This window comes from Hesperophylax consimilis, chromosome 2, assembly GCF_061612785.1.
Source record: "Hesperophylax consimilis isolate HC1 chromosome 2, BYU_Hcon_1.0, whole genome shotgun sequence".
NCBI classification, from domain to species: Eukaryota; Metazoa; Arthropoda; class Insecta; order Trichoptera; family Limnephilidae; genus Hesperophylax; species Hesperophylax consimilis.
This window is the reverse complement of record NC_142837.1, coordinates 42,593,673-42,620,280: the sequence shown is the minus strand read 5'-3', so window position 1 is coordinate 42,620,280 and position 26,608 is coordinate 42,593,673. Positions and strand designations below refer to the sequence as shown.

Here is a 26,608-nt window from a genome sequence, read left to right as displayed (position 1 = left end):
AACATCATCACCACGTTGGTTTGCTACATAGAATCAGTTAACATCGTCATCACGTTGTTTTGCAGCATAGGATTAGGTAATATCATCATCACCTTGGTTTGCTACACAGAATCAGATAATATCGTCATCAAGTTGGTTTTTCACAAATATTTAGATGTCTTTATTAATGTCGTTTTACTTAATGTCGTTTTTACGTTGATTTGCACACATACAATCAGAAAACATCGTCGTCACATTGTTTTGCCGCATGGGATTAGATAATATAGTTATCACGTTAGTTGTCAACACAGAATTAGGTAATATCGTCATTAAGTTGGTTTGCCACACAGAATAAGACAATATATTTTTTATTTCTTATATTGTTCTTTCAAGTTTTTTCCCTTTATAAATATTCAGATTATTATTGTTGGCAAATAGTCTAAAATAAAACAAAGTCTACATGCTAATAAATAACAACTATTGATTGATTGTAATGATTAGTATAAAGTATTTCTACTTATGAGCCAAGTTTTCAGCATATGTCTGAATCTGTTTGGGAATTTACAATTTTTTTATGTTACTTGGCAACATGTTAAATATTTTGGACTCGTTATATTCTGGGGTTCGCTGTTCGTATTTATTTTGGAACAAGCATACCTTCATCCTTAATGAACCTAGTGTTCAGTGTTAGTCAGATATATATTATATTATATGGGTTTTGTCCCATAGTAAGGACAGGCAAGATATTTAAATTTCGATACAAGAATGAAATGTTACGTCTCCGTGAAAAAACATTTTTTGAAACTAGTAATTTAACCATAGAATTTTGGACTGATTGAAGGTAATTTAAGTTAGTTTTACAAGAATGTCCCCAAGTGGTTATTCTATACCGTAGAGTAGATTTTGCGATTGATATTTAAATGTTTTTTTTATATATTCACAAGAACTGACCATGACATTGGATTACCACACATAATATAATCATGCTAGTTTGTCATACAGAATAAGATAATATCGTTTTTATTATGATGTTTAACTGTGATAATCGCGGTCTAGTGATTTTGTTACGTGAGCATATTTATTTATTTTTTGAAAAAATATTTTTTTCTTTTTTTTCTGTTTCAAATTTCCCTTTAGGAATCGCTAATATTGTCTTCAATAATTAAATATTACAATTGAGGTTTTACTCATTAAGTCATTCCAAAAAATAAATATTCATCCTAGACTTCCAGAAAAGTCAATAGATGTCGCACATTAAAATAATAATAAGATATATTTATCCAAGACACCCTCTAGATTGCATATAGTTCGAGTTGAATTTTGCGATCATATATAATAAAAATTTGCGATGATAAATAGTAGTTCTTATTCGATGTATGATACAGTTAAATATGACTAAATGAAATAGGGTCCCATTAGCTGAGAGCGACGTCCTGGCAAAACGAGGGTCCTGGGTTCAAGTCCTAGATGTGACCGTTACTTTTTCTGTTTCAAATATTCGTGTAGGGATTGCTAATATTGTCTTCAATAATTAAACACATTTCACCGCCATTTAATTCTGTGTACATGAGCTCTATCGAATGCAAAAGCAAAAATCATAATTTCAAAATGCAAAACGAGTAACTTCTTAAATTAGATTAAACTTCGATTTATAAAAGATCAAAACTTTAACCTTTCTCAATAATTAATTCCTACCAATTCAATGATAAAATTTCAATTCGCCGGCTCAGTTCTCCGCCACCTAATTAACAAGAATTTTATGATTCTTCAAGTGAGCTGAACCAAATACTAATTATCACTAGTAAACACAAAGATATTCTCATCGATGATTCACATCATCTTATATTTTAGTCACTCCGGAATTAAAAAGAACTGTCTTTGGAATGTCCATTTCTAATTAATTTCGCAATCATGGAAATTGAAAGGATTGTGAGAATATCAAGGATTAGCATTTAAGTCTGCTTTCGTGGATAGAACCGATAATCTAAGGTGAGCAGGGCCGGCCCTATACTGGCGCAATTGAAGCAGCCCGTTCAGTCCTAGTATCCATAACAGTCCTAACACATCGCCCTTGAGATTATTTTTCATAAAAACGGGGCTGCACAAAAATACAAATAATTTAAATATTATTGATAACAGTAATCATCTATGATCAGCGTCTAGTGATTTTGACAAGAGGTGCCAAAATTTTACTTCCGCTAGTCGCCATTTGGCTTAGGGCCGGCCCTGAAGGTGAGAGAAAACGCGCTTTATAAAGGCGCCTTTTATGCATATATTATATCCTCTATAAAATACACATTGGATTATTCAAGAAATCTTGTATAAGACAACCGCAGATAGTTTCACAGAATTTGAAAAATTCGTCAAATTTCAATGTTGATTTTCAAGTCTGTGAGGTTTTATTCAAGTTTGGTCGTGATTTCAGTTTTGTGAAGCAACTGGAAAATAATTATATAATAATAGAACTTGAATAGATCCATCACAGAACTTGCAAATAAACTTTGAAATTTGATGAATTGTTAAAATTCCGTGAAATAACCAGTACTAAGAAATCTATTCAGCTTTTAAAAATTTTAGATGAAATAGATTCGAGAAAAATTCTGATATGCAATATGCACAATTCCGAGATTTTATGACAAAACTAATCAATTTAGTTTGTCTTTTATTTCCTGTGCAGAGTCAATAGAACTATGATATTCAGAATTTGGTCCAATGTTGTGTCAAACTTGGTACAATCTTCGTTCTTCGAATGTGGTTACTATAGTGTTGATTGTTAGTTGTTTTTTCAATACCGCCCAACAGATGTCGGCAGAGTGTATAATTGTTATTCTTATTAATCTAAGTTATTGTTCTCAAACTCTGGTCATAGAATCAATGAGTCACCCAAAATATATCGCGATGTATTCAGTAACTGAAATGTTAATATTAATACCTGCCCAGTTAAGATAGTTCTGATAATCAGTCACAGGTGGCGGTGATTATACGATTGAACGGCGCTTGCGCAGTTGGGTAACGAATGGTTCCGATGGAACTCGAAGATAGCCGATCATAGGTCAGTAGCTTATTCCATTTTCACTGCTTCCATAAACTCAAACTGACGTGTGGCTAGTAAGATTTTACTGTAATTATCTATAATAATAAACTTCTTGTAATTTTGAACGAACCAATCAATTTTTGAAGACTTCCGTACTCAATACATACAATACATATATATAATAATTAACCGACGATTCAATCCAATATTGTATTTGTATGCCTTTCTTGAAGAATTGAATATATTTAAAACTATTTATTCATATTCATATTACGTATGTACGGGCGCAAATACATAATTTGTCTGAATATTGTAAAGCAATACCTTGCAAAAAGCATATTTTATTAAAATAAATTAATTAACGCAATCTATGAATACGCAAAATATATCAAGCACCGCGTTTAACCTTTAAACTAATAATCCCAGACATTACAGTCACGTAGGATAGAATTTAGACGTTGGTTTTATGTCCATGTTAGCTATCTTTTACAGACATAGGATTTTTTGCCAAATAAAGTGATCGTTTTATAATTTTCCTAGACTATTAGCAAGATAGGAAAATAAGTAAAAGATTCATTGTTGCGAAGAGATAAGGCATGTTTACTTTCAAGACCTGAGGCTTCTGAGAAGATATTTTCAAATATTAAACCTCAGCATTTTTGAATTTCTGAGAATCTTTGAGAACTCCCAGCTCAACCTTAATGTTATATTATTCACCAGCCCGGCAAAATAATAATGTACGAATCCCTCAGGCTAGATTCTTTTTACGAAAAACAATATTTATGCTAACTCTAATTTTCGGAATTTTAATATGAACTTCCCAGTAATGATATTTTTTTTATGAAACTCAGAGCATACCGTAGAGAATATTAAAATATTATGAGAAATCAAAATTCTTTTAAATTTTTAAATTTAAAACATTTCAATTGAAAAACATCGTAATAAGAACAATAATTCATAAATTTAGAATATTTGTGCTGAGAAAAGTAATGATCCATTGTTTTATTCGTAATTTTTAGTAAAATAATATTTTTTTAAATTAATAAATTTTTGGCCGAAATATTTTTCCAAAATTAACCTAAATTTCGTATATTACAGTTAACATTAAAAACTACAAACAATAAATACAAACCCTCAAATGACGGTGTACAATAATATGTAAAAATAAAACTAAAAATAAAAATTAATGATAAACTAATGTTTATAAGACAAGGTTTTTATGCATAGCACAAAGGATAACAAATAATTATAAGTAATAATTAGTCGCATGAAATATCAATACAAATTGAAAATATCTCCCGAGTAAAAATAAATGCCGCCAACGGGAATTGAACCCGTGCCCTCTGATGTCCGGTCAGGTGCTCTGAAACCACTGAGCTATGTCGGCTTATTTCCAACCCGCCTAATAATTCCATATGTACTAGTACCTTAATCAACAATTACAAAATTGGTTTATATTTATTTTGTAAACAATTTTATAAGAAAGCAAAAAAGTTAATCAAATGAAACTGTCACAGATAATCTTAGCAATAATACTGTAATGTTTAAAAGTTGTTTCCTTTACGCGTTCATACGTTTCTTTTGAAAACATATTTTTTTAGTACTTTATATTTATATTTTTTATTGAGTAACTTATTTTTTTATTTTTATTTTACTCAAGCGAAACGATAGGAAAACCTTCAATTTATCTAAAGCATATTTTTTGGTATTCACAATGTACACCAATTCGTTATAAAGATTAATCAAAATAGTGATTTAGCATTAAGCTTTGCCTTAAGCCATTTATGAATGCATTCACTCCAATATAGTAACTGTCCGACGTTTTATATAATCAAAACCATATCTGGGTCATAAAACACCAAAAGATGCCTAAATAATAACGTTACAATTTGCAAATTCTCTCATTGAAACATATCATAAATTTAATAAAAAAACATGGGTCAGGTTACTTCATTAGAATTCAATAGACAGACTATAAATCAGACTAGATAACTTGGAGGCACTAGAGTTACGAAAAACCAAAAAAATTAATGGCAAAGTCTTCAACAATCAAATCAACCCAAATGGAAGCCTAATACTTAGGTTGTTCAGTACCACTATCTTCCCAATCTCCTACAATCTCTTCCATTGGAACTCAGCCCGGTTTCTTGAAACCCATATAAGGTAAATTGATTAATTTATGACTGGAAAATTTTTATAGGGGCGCTTTACAGTTGATGCAGCTATTAAAAAAATATATAAATATTACCAAAATAAAGTGAAGTTAAGTTAAGTAAAGTAAAATGAAGAACAGGAACAGGAACATAAAGACCACTATCTTCCCAATCTCCTACAATCTCTTCCATTGGAACTCAGCCCGGTTTCTTGAAACCCATATAAGGTAAATTGATTAATTTATTGACTGGAAAATTTTTATAGGGGCGCTTTACAGTTGATGCAGCTATTAAAAAAATATATAAATATTACCAAAATAAAGTGAAGTTAAGTTAAGTAAAGTAAAATGAAGAACAGGAACAGGTGACACGAAGACTCTGCAGCAAGAATCCTAGATGGTGAAGAAACTGGACCAACTGCTGCAGCGAGAGAGTCCACCGCGTCCACCAACAGTGCCAGCACGAGGTTTGTCATCCATCCAGGTATTTGTCTGCTGCTAATAAAGCGCTGACACAATATCATAACATAGATACCAGACCTTGGCAGCACCACTGTGACGTTCGACAAAGATAGAAGATGGAGACTCTGCAGCAAGAATCCTAGGTGGTAAAGGAACTGGACCAGCTGCTGCAGCGAGAGTATATTGATAACACATGGTTCTGGTAGATTGTAGATTTTAGATTTGTGATTTTTTTAGACGGGGACAGGTAATTGGATTAAATCCATCACAATGTTTTTACAATAACAATGTGGATTTTATGATAAAACGCGAAGTGAATGGCAGAAAATATCGGGGATGCCAGAAGACGACCAGAATCAAATAATTATTTATGATATAATGAGACGTAAGTGATAAACAAAGAAAGAGGTGTAAGGAGAATGTATGACTTGAAAGTGAATGATTGAAAGAAGTTGAGGATGCCCGTGGAGGACATAAATACTTATTATAATGCACCCACTTGTCACGCATTCCAGAATTCACAATCTCAAAACTTTACCCCAAGCCGTTTATGAGTCCCCAAGCAACGTTAGACATTTGTAAACTTGGATCTACAAATGGCTAAAATAAAGCTGATAAATAAAATTTACCTCATAGTTATATTTGAAATACTCTGCCTACTTTCATAAAGCACAACATGATATAAAGCACGCGAAAACATTCTCAAACTGCCATAAATTTGAAGTAGGTACAGCCTACTTACCGAAATTAGTATTCCACGAATGCTGGGAATTTTTCTCGCGTTTATTCATCCATCTCCCGTGCACTCCCCGCTTCAGCGTGACTTATCTCACTATGATGTGTTATTTTCTGCCGTTCCTCGTCCAGGAAAATCGGAAAACTGTACCGAATTTTCTGCTCCGATCGCACTGTCATAAAACTGAATCATGAATAATTGATGAAACCCATTGAATTGAGTGAACTCAGATAAATATTTCCACTCAAATTGGCACTGCGGTTATTTATAGCTAGGAAAGGATATTATAAAACAAAGGCAGTGAGATTTTGATTATTTTTTTTTAAAATATTGTATATGGTTTTAGATTTTATAGGTCGAAAGTATTAATGTTTGGGTTAATATGCCGTGTTTCATTTTTTCTTTCTTTAGCCAACGTTTTGGACATCAAAAGGGCAGATGTCCATCTAACGATGGACATCGTAATGCTTTCAAAAACGTTGGCTAACGAAAGAGAAAGCGCGACACGGCTCAATAACTCATCTGATGATTGAACGTCATTCAACGTCATTGAAATGTTGTCCGAGACGTTAGCTAAAGAAGGAGGAAACGTGACCCGGCTCAATAACCCACACCTGATGATGAATACTGCAACGCTGCGAAAAGTCGGGTATAGAAGGATCATGCGCAACACGGATCAACTCACCTGATGATGAACACTGTTACGCTGTCCAAAACGTTACATAAATATGGAGGAAGCGTAACACGGCTCAGTAACCAAAAAAATAATCACGATTACAAATTAAGGATTTTTCTAAAGTTTTCGTGTATTTCTTAGGAGTCATTATGTAAGCTCATGAAAACGGGTTGAATTTAAAGTTGTAACACCATAGAATATTGCGTCAGATGACGTCACATAGTTGTCAGTCCTTCCCCAATTTCGTACCGAGCGGTATTGTATGACGTCAGAGATCAGTCGGAGCGTTTCGATTTGATTGTTTTTAAACCTTTTTCAAAACCGATTTACAAATTGTACAAATAACTACGTGCAGTAAAACTTATAAAAAAATTAGATTGTATGTTCGATCTTCTCTATAAATGTATGTTTATAGAGTACATAATAATATTGTTTTTCACTGAAATCCAATGGAATTTTATTATTATCAACAACGAACATATGGTGGAAATTCCAGCCTCAAAAAATGAAACAAAGCAACTGGAAAATAGTGTTTTTTTGGTATTAAATGGAATTAAGGCAGCGCGAATGAAACTCAATTTATAAGCATTTGTGCGAATGAAACCTCGAAATTGTGTTTAAAACAAAGACACAATACCACATATTTCATTTTCGATGTTGCCTACAGGAAATGAATCATTGTGGTGGCTTGAAATGAATTCAGATAAAATTTATGTGGAAAGATATTTTAAGAAATAAAATACAAATATTACGTTAGTTTCCACACAATATTATTTAAACAGCATTAAATACGTAAATGGACTTTCAGCACATTTTCGATTAAAATATTTGATAATATAGTAAATGTGGGCAGGGGCCTAGCACAGTGAAATCGATAACTTTACAATACCAGATCGATCGGCGTAACTACCGACGATTTTATAAAGATTTCCCGAGCACGGTAGCGCTGATTCATATCCAGACCTATGTTAATAACGTAATAAATCAGAACCGATATACTAGTCATCGATATAATCAACACTGGCACATTTCTCTATGAATTGACATTGCTAAACGTCAGGCTGTTACATAAAAGTTAAACAATTCTAATAAATTATATTAATATTCTACACAGACTCAACCAAAATCTTCAAAACACTAGACGTCATGTCAATAAGACAACTTTACGCCAAAACTGCTCTCCTACACCTCATCCATAATAATCTTCATATTACAAATCAAGCAAAAGCCATAATAAAAACCAGGTTCTCAACAAATAAAATACTGAACATTCCGATAACACACACCACACACGGACAAAGACACTTTCAATACTACGCAACCAAACTTTTTAACAGTATGCCTATTACTTTGAAACAATTATTGACTACAAACACATCTACAAACTTTCTCAAAAAACATATCGTAGCCTGGATAAAAAATCAAGATATTCACTTTATTCAAAAGATTATAATTCCAAACCAAACATAACCAAAATATAATAAGTAAAATTAAATATTATTCACGTTCTTCAAGAATTATCCACAAATACATACACTCACAAAAGTGTGTTTTTATGTTTCAATATATGTCTGTGAAAAAAATAATAATAATAACTTTCTACCACAACACATAAATACCTGTCACCCTTAATCACAAACACGTTAACATCTCAGCACAGGTTTTCCTAGTGAGGTGCTCACGTTAAATATAATATCACACACACACAGTTTTACCTAAATCAACCTATGTTCTTCATTTTTTATACCTTTTTTCTGTACTTTTTCTCTGTACTGCAATATAAACCACTGTAATAATTTGTAAAACGTGTATTCAAGAATAGACATAAAATAAATAAATTGACAGTGTCCAATCGAAATATAAACTGGCAGTCCGCATGTACCTTTTGATACTAAAATAGAGTTAATTAGTTCATGAGATCATTAATCATAACTAGCAATTCTGTTTCTCGAAATTGAAACGGAACCAATTGATCGCGTCTTAGACGAATGAATTAATTCTATGGATCGTGTATACGATTTATTTCAGATCTAAGAGCTTAGTTAGTTCACCTCAATTCATTAATAAGCCAATATTTTTGCATAATGAACAATTATACAACAAAGTTTTGCATATTGACAGCTTATCGGTTACTTGAAGGCCGCGCTAAAAGTAGAGACTTTTGTCTACCGACTGTCGGAATAATGTTCTGACCATGCTCGCAAATATCGCTAACTGAAAATAGATGATGAGTTTCGTCAACATTGTATTGACATAGTACTTTATTGATCGTCCGTGTTAGACTCCCGAACGGTCAACGGAGGGTGAAAGCATGTAAAATGCAACTGAACGTGATTTCCCAAGCAAATATGCATCGGAAATGGATGGAATTGAAAATGTATACGGGGCGATACGGGACATGGATTTCAATTGAAATAACTCAAATTTGTGTAAAATTTTACTGAACCCGAGAAGCATACGGATACAAATCCAAAACACGAAATGTTCAGGAGAGCCAAAAAGCTAAATGTTAAGATAATCTCTTTTTATTTACACTCATATTTTCTTTGAAAAATTACAGAAATATTATTTTTTTTGAGCTTTTAAAAATTACGTGTTTTGGATTTGCATCCCTTTGCTTCTGGGGTACAGATTTAAATACTGAAAAAAAAGCGTTCGTTACTTATTTATAGCCAAATATCCCGAAAAGGGCATCGGTCTAAATCCCGGGCCAATATTTTATAATCTATAAAAATGTGTCAATTGTCAACCTTGCGATAAATAAATATGGAACGCTACAAAAAAGAATAACGTATTATTATTGTTAAAATTTATTACAAAATGGAGAGAGTTTTGCTAAAACAGTTTGTAAAACTTACTTTTTCTCTTGATAAATGACCTGGTGGTGTAATTTAACGAAATGCGGATCAAAATCGTTAAAAATAAATTTTAAATAAAATTAAATTTTTGCAGAAAACATAAAAATTATTTAAAAATACATTCATTCTTCAAACTTTCAGGCATTTCATCATACATCTTAAATTCTTTATACATTAAGAAATTCTATAATTCTGTTTATCTCAATTTCTGCTTTCATAATTATAAATATTCAAATATTGAAGACAATATTAGTGATTTCTAAACGAAAATCTGAAACAGAAAAATCAGAAAAGGATACGGTCACATCTAGGACTCGAACCCAGGACCCTTGTCTTTCCGGGACACTGCTCTACCAACTGAGCTAATGGGACCCTATCCCCCTCGGTCACTTTTAACTGTAACATACTTCGAATAAGAACTACCAACACAATATTAGAAATCACTAATATTGTCTTCAATATTTAAATATTACAATTTGAGGTTTTACTCAATAAAGTTATTCCGAAAAATAAATATAAATATTCATTTTAAATACTATTTCGTCTTTAAAGTATTTAGTCATTTTGTTATTGATAATTTTATGTATAAAAGATAACACATTATATGGCACTCTCTTTTTTATAAGAATCCAACTCAGATCCTCTCTAATTTGATTAACATTTGCACTTTTACCTTTCCATAGTATAGATCACATTGATCTATTTTTAATAACTTTCAGCTTGTCCAGGTTTCCTTCTATAGCCAAATATAATATCATGTAGCAGTAGTCTAAATGTGGCACAAATATTATTTAAAAAATTATCTCTGTAGTGTTTTTACTTCATACATTTCTTATTCTTCTAAGGACGGGTTGTTTCGGAGAATTTGAACAATTCATCAAATTTCAACGTTCATTGACGGGTTCTGTGAATGTCTTATTCACGTTCTGTTATTATATCATTATAGGCTAGTTACTTGGCAGAACTGAAATAAAAACAGAACTTGAAAAAATCTTTCACAGAACTTGAAAATTAACTTTGAAATTTGAAGAATTGTTCAAATTCTCCGAAACATGCCCGTCCTAAGAAAGTGTAATTTTTTTGATCCCTTCTTCATTTGCCCCAATACGATTTCTTTCTTTGGGGTTTTGATGTTACGTGTATGCCAATAAACCATAAACAACATGGAGATCCAACGTGTTAACGTCACAATCAAACCACAAAAAATATAATTAATAAATTATTATAAGCATTAATTACTCGCCTGAAATATCCATAAAAATATCTCCCGATTAAAAATAAATGCCGCCTACGGGAATTGAATCAGCACCTTCTGATGTCCGGTCAGGTGCTCTCGACCACTGAGCTACGTCGGCTGATTCTCAACCCGCCTAATAATTCAAAATATACAAGTACTTCAATCGAAAATTACTGCTTTTTTATATTATTTCACCTGTAAACAACCAAATTAGTTTGTAAGGCCATGGTACGCACTTGTGTGACATTTGATACCATACATAACCGAAACATTCGTATTTTACGACAAGAAAAATATTATCACTAAAATCTAATAAAATACTTGCAAGCTGGATTTGAACTGGCGACCTTCGGATTGCTAGTTGAGAGCCTCACCTATCGACCTTGTGTTTTTAATAAATAAAAAAATTCGGCCCCTTATTGAGACACGCTTTATTTTATGCGAATCTTACCCGAGCCCATCAAGGAAAATATTTCTCTCAGGTCAGCTTTATGAATACTGTGATGAGCGATAAAACCCATTGATTAGTAAAAGCCTTCTTCTTGTCCGGAAGGATGGTGTCATTCGGTTTAGTCTTAGTCTTTCGCTCTGTTCAAGGTAATGGCTTCCCTTATCACGAGGATCCTTATCATTATGGATCGAAAACATCTGCAACACGGATGGAAATGGTGTTTTTGTTCTACGGATAATATTCTGTGTTCTAAAGAAGGTGCGACATCGATCACGTGGAAACCTCTGACGATATGACGTGTGACATATGAACGTTTATGCCAGTCAGGGCCGGTATTTCAGTTGTTTTTTAAGCTCAGTTTCACGATCGATAAGTAGCTCCTTGGTAGGAACCCACACTGAAATACAGTAACCGTGTAGACTATTACGACTTCAGTCCTCAATCATTGCACAAGCAAAATTTTCATCATATTATGAACGAGGAATTTAAACATAAAAATAATGATCTTATATAGCGTTTCATTAACCTACGTAGATTATTATTTTGACCCTTCAGGCCTCTGGCATATTGACTGTTATATTTCTTAAAGATGATGTCAAAAAGTCGAGAATTTGTGTGCAAAAATTGGAATATTTATTAACGTATCCGAAAACAAACAATATTTTTGAAAGATGATGAAATACGATTTGAAATTGTATTATTTGAAAAAAACGTATTATTTTTGAGAGCAAATATTAAAAGTTTTTAAAAAGGTTTTAAATTTTTTCGTCTAAACAATGAAATAAAATTAAAATTAAAAACACTAGACAAATGCATGAACTAAAAGACTAAGCTGAGATCAACCTCTTTGCTGACGAGGCGCAGCTAAAACCGCTTCACTGGTTTACGAGGAGGTAACTTCGTCGAGTTTTCGAGTGATGGCCGCTGGAACCGAGAGATTGGCTGAAGTGAAGTACTAATGGGGAACAGAACTATGTGCCAAAACTATGCTAGCAGTGCAGTTGATAAGTCATGTGATCTTTACTTATGGACACCACAATGGTGAATAATGAGCAATGGCGTAAACGGATAATATAGGATTTGAAAAATAACGAATGAATTGATAACAAATTATTATAAGCAATAAAAATATAATTAGCAGTAATTGTTGATTGAAGAACTAGTACATATTAAATTATTTGGCGTGTTGGAAAAAAAACCGACGTAGCTCAGTGGTCCAGAGCAACTGACCGGACATCGGAAGGTGCGGGTTCAATTCCCGTCGGTGGCATTTATTTTTACTCGGGAGATATTTTCAGTTTGTATGTATATTTTAGGCGACTAATAATTGCTTATAATAATTTGTTATCCTTTGTGATATGAATAAAAAACATTGTCGTATAAACATTTGTTTATCCTTAAAGAAATAAGAATGAATTGATACCTAAGCCACATCAAATATGTAAATAACCGTCTTATTTAGCCATATTACAAGATAATTAGGTACTGGATACTTTTTCCGCCAAATAAACACAGGCAATATTTGTTTAGAAAGCCAACAAGATAATATTTCATTAGTTTGTTGGTGAAGTTGTACTAATTAATATATGTACCAACATATGGTGTACTGGACGCTCATGTCAGTGAAATCGACTGTATATTGCCGATTTTCTCTTGAAGGCACAGTGGGTAAGGATTTGCAAATGAAATACAGACTTCAGAAATTTCGTCGGACAACTGAATGATTGGGCTAAGGGCTTCCTTATTTATGAGTCTAAAAGTGTACAGTATCATTACGTGTTCTTATTTTTAAAGGAATGCATGGGTCATAACGCCCAAAATAAATTACTCAAGTCGTAACAGCGGGTAACAAGACCATCGAATCTGTGTCATCTTATAAATATGCGAGAATAGATGAGCAGTCTGCTGCCCGATACAGATGGCACTGATTTTTGCTTGCATGACCGAAAGGCACGGCCCTTCTATACACTAACGCAAATGTGTCATTCCTTGCGCCACGAATGTCCTTTTTTTCTTTTGTAGAGTGAGTAAACTATCGAATATGAATGAACATTTACGACATTTTACATAGTTTACTTAGTTTTAGTTACATTTTACTTAGTTTCTGCTTTTGTCACATTAAAGTTGAGCGGTTGGTGTGGCGCACGCTTCGCCGCGTTTCGTGTTTGATACTTCGTTATTTTTCGGAAGATTGTGTTCTTGCAACAATTTCTTACAAGTTAATAATATTTATATTTTTGTGCGAGTAACTTAATAGGGTTGGCAGTGTTTCTGTATATATATATAGACGGCACGCTTTCTCGGGTTTAGAATGTCCAAATAAGATTCTTCTCATTTATCTGACGACGGGATACTATAGAAACTCCACTTGACACCAACGATGCTTAGAACTTCTGTTACGCTTATTTTATTAATATTTATTGGTCTGACACGGTTGTTTTGCAGGTGAGACGCCAGAAAAACAACTACCGTGTTTGATGTAATTCTATCAGCGTTTCTAAAGAGAAAATGTCACGTTAGTTTTCGTGGACAAAGTTATAGAAATAAAAGGCAATTATGAGAGTCTGGATTGCATTAGACCGATGCCGTCGAAGTAGCTTAAACACCTTTAAACATTTTGAGGTAGCATGATTCCCCAACATTCAAAGGCATGAATCCCCAACATGATATCTAAAGATTATTCAAAATTAAACAAGGGCAATAAATTAGTGATTCAAATACGATTCCGACCAATAAAAGCTCTTGAAAACAACTGGATCGTGAATAACAACTTACCACACCTATATCTATACAGATCAGGGCCTTTGATCTCAGAATTTAGTCGAATGAGTTTGAAAGATGTAAATGACTTAAAACCTTGTTGAATTTTGCCATTGGATAAATAAAATTTACATTCAGGGAAACTCACAAAGACAAAATTAAATTTCATTTACAAACACGCAAAGCCAGTAATGTAATTCTTTCTAACTCAAAACAACGTACCGCCGAGATCAAAGACATTTCTGCTAGTTAATAGAAACAAACGCCTTACAAACTAGTGGAATTATATATGTAGGATTCAAATTAAAACCTTAAAGTTAACAACTGTTAAGCACCAACTACGACAAAGCCTTTAAATAATATTGGTATTAAGTATTTTTGGTTTGTCTGTCTTTACCTCTAATGTAATGGTACCCTTATTTTGAAACTAGACACTAAAACCCATCTCGTAAAAGAGAATAATATTTGTAAAGACTTACAGCTCCATAATCTATACTATTATTTGAGGGAAAATGACCTCCGGCAGCTTTACACGACGTTCAATACCTTAACCAAGCCCAGGTCTAAAAAAATAATTAAAAACGAACTCTAGCACTTGTCGTAATCAATACATTGTGATTTTTTTATTGCATTTATTGAAATTGTTGAAGTAAGGGGACAAGAAAATCTGTTGGTCTTAAATTTTTATAAAATTGTAAATCATCAGTTGGATAGCCATGATATATTATTGTTGATAAACTTTTATGTTTCAATAGATCAAGGTTTCCTAGTATTATTTTGTGACAATAATGCCACGGTTTTAGGCTATATTTCTTATGTAAATAGATAAATACCCATTGGTAACTTTTATGCTATGTTAGCTGATTAGTCAGTGTTTTTGTGTACACAATTTTTAAAGTTGGTGAACCTTTTAAACAGACTTCAGAGGCATTTCGCTAGAAGAAATCAAGGAAATCTTTGCATTATACAAAAACACCCTTTTCAAAATAAAAGGGGTATTCTGTTTGGCAGAAAAATAGTAGCCGCTGATAAATAAATCAGTATTAAGGTTAGTAATATTAAACAACAGAATAACCTAATCCCATTTTGGGCCTATATTTCCATACAAATGTATTTTACCGTGATCGTGAAATTCAAGTAAGATGGCGATACACAATTTCAAGCAAATGGTAGAGAGAAAGACCTCGTGCTAAATGATCTAGTACCAAAAAGTACTTAATCAGTGCACATTTTTTTTCAATCAAATTTTTATAGACGGCGATTCTAGTTTTCTTATTTGTTCTATGTACTAAAAATACTAATTTCGCTACTCGGTGATTGGGTAAGTTGGTAATTAATGTTAAATATACCTGCGTAATGCAAAACATTATCCAAGTTCAATGAATTTTTAACTCAAAATTTGAACTACTTATCATATCGGATAAGCGGTACATAAGGTACAAAACATATTTTATGAATTAATAATTTTGTATTCTATTTGCATATTTATTTTGTTCAAATGATTGGATGAATTGAAAGAGTTAAGATAAGTCACTGAGTATAAGTTTCGCGTGGTTTTCTGAACTAGGTCCAGTGGACAAACTTTAGCTGCACGTTCATGTACATATTCTTTGATGGCCATAAGCGGTGCTATATTTTTGTTCGATTAGTATGAATAAAGCGTGTCTTGTATTTTTATAATGTCACCAACTGTACTCCTCCACGCGTTGCTATGGCTCAGCCTATATGTGCAGAAAGAGAAACAATAGCGCGTTAAAAAAAACCTTGTTTGTCTGACAGATTACGCTGTTTTACAGAAAAACATGTTTTTACCTCTTACAGGTGACATATAGGGATATAAAAATACATGCGTATTCGAATGCAACGTTGTGTCAAAATTTAAAATCACCGATTGATTTTAAGAATTTAGGATTTTGATCAAACGAACATTTTTATGTGTGTAATATTGGATAGATTTCATAGTTTTTCAAGTTTACTAACATTCGATAGTTAAATTTATTCTTTCGAAAGTCAATGATCCCTAAGTCTAGATTTTAAATACGGTTTAAGAAAATTTTCAAAATAAAGAAATTATTAAAAAATATATAAAGTCCAAAAGGTTGAGATTCTCTAGAGTAGTCAATTGACGTACTCCCTATCAGCCTTCTTGTTCATAAACAAAGTGACGGAATGAATCTAGGATTGTATTTACTTCAAACATTAAATTCATCCCACCTTCATAATATAATCCTTTAAATACGCTTATCATTATGAACACGGGGCAATTAAGTAAGGCTTATTAATATAAGAGGCTTAAATATAATTATCGTTTCCTTACAAACTACAAATCGCGAACTCTAAACTCAAAATGAGCGTAATTGAGATAATAAAGGTGATATCATAATTATACATATTAGCAGCCTAAAACATGCTGTTTGGTGTTAAAATGGGAATACGTTTAGTTCCTACCGGAGTGTCATTTATACAGTCTGTCAGTTCCTACCTCTTTGTAACCTCTTTGTAACCTTTGTAACTACCACCTTGCTGGAAAACTATTGAATTATGGAACATGAAAATTGCAAACAAATACAATAAATTTGAGTTCAGTTGTTTTGAAGAATAATTATTGGGACTACCTTGGAAGCAAGTTGTTGGAATTTTTTCCTGTAAATAATCTCGTTGAAAAGTAAAAGGAAGAAAACTGACAATCTTGAAAGTGCATAATATCGTTTTAAGTACTCATTCGTTTTGTTGTAGCGGTAATTACCTCGATGTATCGCGGTGGAACTCACTATATTGTGATTGTGTTGTGTTCTCCTTCGCATATGTACAATAGAAAGTGATTGGTTATCCTGTTTTCCTTCTTTCCATACCTTGTTCATTTCTACACATACTATCACCGAATTACAGCAAATATCAGTTAATTTTGTTTCGTCTTAAGTATTAACAGTCCATTTTTGCACCAGAACCAATAATGTGTAAGCAGTTTTGGATTCAACAACTGACGTGTTGCTGGCGGATTTTATTTACCTTTTAGATGTGAGTGTTTGGGTATGGGTATAGTGATGCTTATTATAATGAATATGAATAAGAAATATATTAAAAGAAAAGTGTGTTATATCATGGCTTTGGCATTTATTGCTAAAAGGGATCATGCATATCAGCAATTTGCAAATTCTAACTATTAAAAATGTGGTCTTATTTACTCGGGGTGGTTTAATGTTCGACCCTGTGGAGACAGATACATAAAATGTATTAGTTTTATGAGATATAATCGTACTCGTATATATAGATGTTGATTTAAACATGTTTTTCAAAATTATTTATGACAAGCGCAAACACAAGAAAAAATACGGAATATTATTATGGTATTGTGATTTGTGAACTAAAGTATTTAAAAGAAAAATGATTGAATTAGAATCATTGCATTTCACTAGACGAAATTTACCTTTCGGATGTTAGTAAATATTGAAAAATTAAGGCTCCGTAGAAAGCGTTCAAAGATTGTTTGAAAGGGAAAGAGAAATGTAAATGTGTAGTGTAAGTGAAAATGGTGAAAATATTTAATTAAACACGACTCGTTTGAAATAGAACTAAAATCTCTTGACAAATGCTTCAGTTGCATTTAAAGACACACTGCGAATTTTTTCGTAATTGTAATTTTGTTCCTAATAATTGCGATTTTTTCTATCAAGACAATTTTATATAATTATCGTTTCGGTTTAACAAATGTATAGATATTATTTTCACAGATAATATATATTTTTTAATGAATTTAAAGTGTTGAAGAGAAATATGATATACATCGGTGGAAAATCGGAATGCTGGGGCTTAAGTCGAGCATCGTCTGACAAACATTTAAATAAAAACAAATACAGACATATTATTTATTTTTGGAATAACTTAGTGAGTAAAACCTCAAATAGTGTAATATTGAATTATTGAAGACAATATTAGCGATGCCTATTAACGAAAATCTGAAACAGAAAAATCAGAAAAAGATACGGTCACATCTAGGACTTGAACCCAGGACCCTTACCTTGCCGGGGCACCGCTCTACCTACTGAGCTAATGGGACCCTATCTCCTTCAATATGATACAGATATTGATACAGTTAATATGACAGTTAATATAATACAGTTAATAGGACTTGAACTAACAACCTGTGGTCGGTTGCTCGATAGAAAAGGTACGGACCGGTACTTCCCGTCTCCTTTCCAAATGATCGGACAGGTACAAGGAGTAGGTAAGGATTAAACTAAATCATAAATAATAATGATCGGCTATATATCCAAAAAGTAAAAATATGGATTTAATGATACTAAATGAAGTGAACAGAAGAAAAAGTGGGGGATGCCCAAGGAAGACATGAATCAATGAATTATTTGTGGTAAAAGTGAGTGGTGAACGAAGATGTAAATTTATTTATTTATTGTTTTTGTGTTTAATTCGTAGAACTCCATTTAATTTTTTTAAATTTAATTAAAATCAAATTTAATAATATAGTAATTAAGTTCTGCAAGTATTTTTTGGTTTTTGTTATTGTTACAGCTGTTTCGGCTTTCAAGGCCATTTTGTTAAATTGTTAAATTAATTTTTCAATTCAGTGCCGGCAACCCGGGCGTTTATTTATTATTAGTTATGTACATACATGATTTTTCTCCTTACCCTCCTCACTAGACAAAGTCTGTTCTGAGGCTGGTAAATTTTGATTTAATTAAATAAAAAAAGAAGATATAAATGTAAACAGAATGTTTGACTTTCAAGTGAATGGTTGAAGAGTTCGACGACCTTCGAGAAAGACATGACACGATCAAGTTAAACACTGATTACATTACAATAATATTATTTCCCCCTTAAAAATGCACACAGTTATCAGGTCCCGAGAAACGCCGGGTAAATGTCAGCTGGTGATTTAAAAAATCATTTTAAAATGGAAGAACCTAAAAAAGTCATTTTCTAATAACCTTTGTAAATCCCTTTGTTCAAGTAAATAACAAAAGCGGTTAAAACGTAACTCACTAAAGCTCTTTGCTTTGGCACAGCAAATAACTTGTAACTTTTCAGTTTGTTCTACGTAACTACGGTCTAGCACAAGGAAAAGTCAGAAAGGGTAGTAATAAGGCTGCAACTAATTTAGTATTCATATGACGGGAGCCTTGGCGGAAATAGCACAGGAGGCTGCGCACATATTCTAATCACTCTCTAGAAAAATACTATCCACACTTGGATGTCGGATACGGCTAGATGTTACTTTTGCTTGAATTCATTTGTCGGGATAACTGATACTTTCGTAGATTGTATTCTCTTACGCTGTTTTATTTGTCTCTCTTTTTAATTTTTTTTTTTTGTATTTACTATCCATAAATCTATCTTATTTGAATTGTGCATATTTTGACAGAGTTTTAATATTTGGATTGTTCTTGCTCAAGTGTGAACACGCCGCACAAATCTAACTAACTAATACAGGGATAGGCAGAAGGAACGGACCACCAAACAACTCAGTCTTGGTAGACACTCCTTGCCTCATTCACATTCATACATCGTTTTGCACGTATTCTTCTGTATCGGATGTGTTAGAAAAGGTAGTGTAAAATTATAAAAGTATTATAAATTGCTACTAAAATATACATTAACTTACCCGATCAACTAAGTTATTCATAAAAATTACTAATTTACTATTTATGTATAATTATTTTGTTTAATTAATGGATGGTTAATAAAAGTCGTGCAATAGTTAGTCAACTCATCCATATAAAAAATCTAACTAACTAACCATCAAGCCGTTTCCCCGCAGGGGTAGGCAGAGAGGACGGACCGCCAAACAACTGGGTGTTAGCACACACTTCTTGCCTCATTCACATTCATACATACTTTTCTATTATTCTGACTCCTGACGTAGCCCAACCACACATACGCCTTAGGTATCTCATTTCTAAAGCATTCAGTCTACCTTTATACTTCCTCAGTTCCATGCCCTACTGCCATACATTAGTATTGGTATCAGCACCCCATTATGGGTTGCTAGCTTTACTTCTTTGGACAGTTTTTTGGTCGCGCCAACTGCGTTCCGTCCTCTATTATTGGATTTACTGCGTTGACACTTCTTTCAATATCTCTGTCGTCCTTCCCATCTCTCTTAAACATACTTCCCAAATACTAGCCTGTCCTGCCACAGGGTATCCGTAGTGAGATAGGCACAGTAAAAATAAGTGCTAACTATGGTGTAAAATTTACTTATGTTGGTTCACCCTATAAATGTCTTTAAAAACTATTTATTTGTTTTAATTGAGAATTGAATCTTCCTGCGCAAGAACTGGAGTCGAAAACTCTAGCAACCTCGCCAAATGCCGATCAGATATGGCTGGATTCATTTCTGCTTCCAAAATTTGCATTCATTCATCACCGAAAATGAAATCAAATAGATGTATTAAAAGAAGTAAAAAAAAACTATTGCCAAAAAGTAAAAATAAATATGTTGTTTATTTTTTCAAAATTTCAATCGTGGTTTTTTTAGTGTTTGAAACACAAATGATGAAATTAAAATAAGCCCGACCTATATAAAATTGTAATTATATTCTTCAAAATATTAAACACCTACATAAACAAAAGTAGGGATTCGATAACATTGATTTCTTCTTCCGATACTTTGTGAAACGATTATTTACCTGGGCTTAAAATATTTAACACAGTTTTGCATTTGTATACTTAAAAGAATTTAATGTTTATATGCCCACGTATTTGATTACTATTACTATGCAATTAATAATACATTACGCTGCGTGGTTTGAATAACATTAATGACATAGCTGAAGGTTAGGTTGGGTGTGGGGGCGATTTAGTGTGATAAGTGCACCTATTTATAGGTTGAACTTTCAAAGAAAAGCTCACGTGAGTGGACGGGGTGAAAAATAACTAAAAGGTATAAATATGAAAGAAACAAAATGTTTTATAATACAAATAGTGCACCAAATTATTTAAAAAATATGGTAAAGGTAGACGTATTCATATCTAGTTAGATATAGATCACATTATCAATAATGAATAGTAAATAACCACGTGAGTAATTGCACGATTCCATAAGGTTGGCATTTATAACCGTAGAATTGTTAGTATGGGTATTGCTAGGAAGTGTGGCAAAACCATCGCTTAGGGAGTGGAAACACGACCTTTAATAGCCTTCCCAAGCTACGAGTATGTTATGAGCTCAGGCTAAATGACTTAGGCCACGTCCGCACAGGCAGGCGGCTTGCTTAGCGCCTAGAGTCTAGCGAGTCACCTCACAGGGATCAGAGTCACAAACGGTGCCTCCGAGAAACAGGGTCACGTCTTGGAGCATTCACACCCTACCCCAGCACTCGGAGCTCTACTGGAATGGACCTTCTATTTCCTTAGATATTCGGGGGACAAAAATTGGACCATTAAAAAAACTAGGGACCTTTAGGGAACCTAGGAGAAAGACAGTAATAAGACAAACCATAAAAATATTTAGGAGGGCTGAGGCCACCATTCTGAACCCTTCTTTCGGGGGCCTGCAGGGAAGAACCAAGAAGAAGAATCATGGAGGGGAGAGCTGAAGTCACCTGTTTAGATTTTTACTTAGTGGGGCCTGCAGGGGGGAACAAAGAGGAAGAACAATGGAGAGGAGACCTGAGGCCACCTACGTAGATCCTTTGTTTGTGTGGTCTGCAGGGCGGAACTGATAGGTAGAACCATAGAGAGGAGAGCTGAGGACACCTCTGTGAACCCTTCCTTTGTAGGGCCTTCAAGGAACCTAAGAGGTGTGAACTCTTCCGTGGGGCCTTCAGGGAACCAAGAGGGAGTGGAGAGGAAAACTCCGTGGTCACTTCTTATTAGAAAACCCTTATCGGTAGATCCTGGAGGATCCGTACGCGGGAAAATAGGGACCCTCACGGTACCTCAAAACAAACTCAAAGGGAGGTGAAATGGGAGATAGCACAATGGCAGTGTGGCTCAAGAGAACTAGTTGTACACCGTCTATGCTTTAATTAAATAATATAAAACAAACTGTATATATTTTAGATAAAACATAACGATGGTTGAAACACTTCATTAATTTATTTGAATAGGTAATAATACCACACGATTTAAAATTATGGCTGTCCGTTTTCGTTGAAATCTCGTAATAGTGGGAAAAATTTAGATCTAGTTATCAAACCATTAAAACCATTCCAATCAACTTTTTTGATTTCTAATAGTGCGCAGTGGTAGGCAGACACATCAACAAAAATTAGAGTATTTTTAAAGAATATCATTGTCATTTTTTTATGATAAACTAATGTTATATTTAATAATAGAGCAAATGATTAATAAATTATTAAACGCAATAATCAGTATCCTAAAACATCCATACAAATTGAAAAAACCTCAAGAAGTAAAATAAATACCGCCGACGGGAATTGAACTCGCAGCCTCCTTGTTTACTGTCAGCTGCTCTAACCGCTAAGCTACGTAGGATTATTCCAAACCGGGCAAATACTTCAGGGTTCAATTCCCGTCCCGAATTGAAAGTTTTTTTTTAAATTTGCATGTGTGTTTCAGGATTATAATTAATGCTTATAATTATAATTTTACATATTGACCGGTTTCGCTTAAACCAAGCTTTTTCAGGTTATAATAACAACAATTAATATCAACACAGTCTCTCTCCCACTTATTATTAATTATCAATTTGTTCTCTTTCAAATATTTTTTCTCTGCCTAGTATTTTTCTTTTATAGGATGTATTATTCTTTCCCCATCTACCTGTCTATCTCTCAGTATTTAGATATTATTTTATCCCGTTTCAGCGAAACCGGTCGATATAATACAATAATAAAAAATCGGCTTTATATACAAAGTTTTTGTTTTATTTAAAAATATAATGCCTAGCCACAAAGTAGTCCCTTCTTAAGAAAAAATAATAATAAATTACCTTTTTGAATATTCAAAATCCCTTAATTATGCTTACGTTTTAATTATAACTGGTGTGATTTCGCAAACTCTGTGACTAAATCAATAACTTTTAATTAAAAATTCTGTTACTGTTATATTATTGTATTACCTTCAGTATTTTGCTTTTCCGTTAACTGAAAAAACCCTTCCAATTAAAAATAAATAAAATTATTCGCATTGAAATCGGTGCATCAAAAATCTCACAAACAACAATAGATCGGTATGAAAGAGACAAGTTCTCCAAAAAGCTACAATGTGAATTAAATCATATTGCATAAAATTGCACGTGTCCATACAGATGCATCAGTGCACCATCCGACTGTGATTACGCGTCCATAGAGTTTACACGTTCAGTAAATAATACAGACACGGAAGCTGCAAAGATGACTCGTATCCATTTGAAAACAATGAACGTTTTTAAAAATACCCAGTATTGAAAACCATGTTTATTAGATAGAGTATTTCAGATAATATATCGTTTTAAGGGTGAACGTAATGTTTATTAACAAATTAATAAGCAATATTTAGTCGCCTGAAATATCCATTCAAATTGAATATATACTACAATCAACAATTACTGCTGATTATATTTGTTTGACATGTAAAATATTATAATTTTTTAACGATAAACTAATGTTTATAAGACAAGGTTTTTTATGCATAGCACAAAGGATACCAATTTATTATGAGCAATAATTAGTCGCCTGAAATATCCATTCAAATTGAAAATATCTCCCGAGTAAAAATAAATTTAAACATTATTGTTCCTAACCTTTTTTTTCTTATTTTTTTTTTTTACTTTATGGTACTCTTACGTTTTAATATTATTTCTTCATATTTAGTTTTCGTTTTTTTATCATTTCTTAATATTTTCTCATTTTACTTGTAATCACAATTTTACAACTGTGTATTTTGTACCTACTTTACAATACATCTATTTACTGTCAGTATCTCCTGTATAATACAGATATTCTCCTATGTACACTGTATCATGTATCACTTTTATGTAAAAGCCTTTTTAGGCAAATATAAATAAATAATCAACGTGTTCATAGATGCCGTTTATTTCATTATTTTATGAAAATACACTTTTTGCAAGATATGCTTTAAAATATTAAGACGAATTATTTGTTTGCGCCCGTACATACGTAATATGAATAATTTGATCCCCCGCTTCACCACCTGCATTGAGAGGAATGGCGACTATGTCGAAAAATAGCTTACATAATATGTACTACGGTAACCATGTAATTTTTTTGTTTCAATAAAAAATGTTGTAACCAACAAAAATTCAGTACACTTACTTTCTGGATACGTCTCGTAGTTATATCCACATAGAAACTCAGTTCTTTCTTCAAATGAGTTTTTATACGAAACTTAATGTTTCAAAGCATACATAACTTGCAAAAAGGTTATTTTCATAAGTTAGTTCAATTAACGCCATATATGAACACGTAGATTTTAAGAATTTCAAACTGTTTTGTGATGAGTAGATTCTTCTATTTAACGGATTGTGATTTTAGAACGATCTTCCGGAAATTTTTTTTTTTAAATATCGTTCTTTGTCGTCAAACATTACCGGGTTACGAATAATCTGACAATGTTTGAAAATCTCCTACTACCACCAGAGGAAGCGGAAAATGTTGCTCGTGTTGTGATGGAGGACAATACGCCTGGGTGGGACCCAAACGCGATGCCAACTCAGCAATGACCGATCTAACTACCCGGTTTCGCTTCGGAATACGTTTTATTCATCAGAAAATTTATAAGTATTCAACTGATTATACGTTCCTACTTTACAATAACAACTAAATTAATTATTGCTATTGTCAATTTTACAAAACATATTTATATTCCACTGTGCGTGTATAAATGCGTCACATAAAAAATAAATTGAATTTAAAAAAAACCTGTTGAAGGTTATAACCGTCAATTTAATATGTAATCATTGAAGATAATACTAAAAAATCTAAACGAATGTTTTCTACATTATACTGTAATGAATTATCTTGAATTAGCTTAATAGGTACCCAATCTGTAGAAACATTAATTGAACAATATTGTTTTCTCAATAATCTTTGTATTATTTTGTAAAATTATCAACCTCAACACAGGCTTGTCAAAGTGATGTTAAAAATTTTAACGTAAAAAATATAGAATGTTAAGAAACAATAAACTTGACATTGTTTTATTATTACTAGTGTTGCACTAGACTTTCCAGACAAAAAGTCATATAAACAAAAGGATTCAGTTCAATAGTATATTCTGTTTCAGACAGATGTATCTGATTTTTTGTTAGAACTTTATGGTTAATACAAATTGTTTGCTAGAATCAAAAACAAATTTATTTTAAATCTATTCGTGGAAAACGTAAATTAAATTCTTCAAACATCTCTGTAAATGTGCTTTGGGCAAAATTAAAAAAAAATATAATAAAAATACTAATGTTTTAAAGACTGTTTCCAATGATACATATCAACGTGTTTTGGAACCAATGGTTCAATCACCAGGATACAACGTATAATAGAATGATGTACAAGTATTGAAATAAATTAAATTTAATAAGTGACCATAATACCACAATAAGTTCTCGGCTCTGAAAGCTGAAGCCAAGTAATGAGCTCTCCATTGAAAACCACAACCCTCGAGAGATATTATTATAATACACCCTGTTGGAAGTTTATTTAAGTCTCTAACCAATTTAAAAGTTTGTCGGAATATATATTTTCTACACATTGAAATAAACTGTTGCTTCTCGCTGCTATGGCATCAACTTAAAGCTGGTTATAAATGTTCTGTTTTGCGTAATATCGTAAATATTAACCTAGACGTAAATTACTTTGTTTTGTTGTCGTTGTATTTAAGCACTACGTTTAACTAGGACAAAGTAAACAAATGTACAAATAAAACAACCCCTTAAAAGGTACCCTTGCGCGTAGTTATCATGTCAAAGTAAAATTCCAAAATTATTTTTGGGAATAACGGTTTCCGTTGTATTATTGCTAGATAGATAGATAGACGATAAAATACAAGAAAAATAGCTGGAAAATAATAAAACCTAGTGAGCTTTTATAAAGAAAAACAAATGCTGAAAACAAAAACATTGTATCTTTGTGATATAAAAATAAACATAACATTTTACAAGGAAAAAACTCACCTTTTAAAAGTCGTAATGCTTCCGTATATCAATGTGGAGTGAGGACTTTGAATAATTAATCCATTTTTACAACGAGGGATGTTAAAAATATTAATAAACTTTTTAATATTGCATGAAATTCAAGCTATAAAAACCAAATCAGTAGTATTAAAGTTTAACTGTTGATGTTAGA

At 32.6% G+C, this 26,608-nt stretch overlaps 1 protein-coding gene across 1 annotated transcript in view; it reads right to left on the bottom strand.

Annotated features, from left to right (window-relative positions):
- LOC149426029 (uncharacterized) overlaps window positions 1-26,608 on the bottom strand; it is a 218,530-nt gene extending 191,922 nt beyond the window's left edge. The window contains exon 1 of the mRNA XM_089644152.1: window positions 26,437-26,608. The gene's annotated coding sequence lies outside the window, so the exon portion shown is untranslated. The remainder of the gene's footprint in view (window positions 1-26,436) is intronic.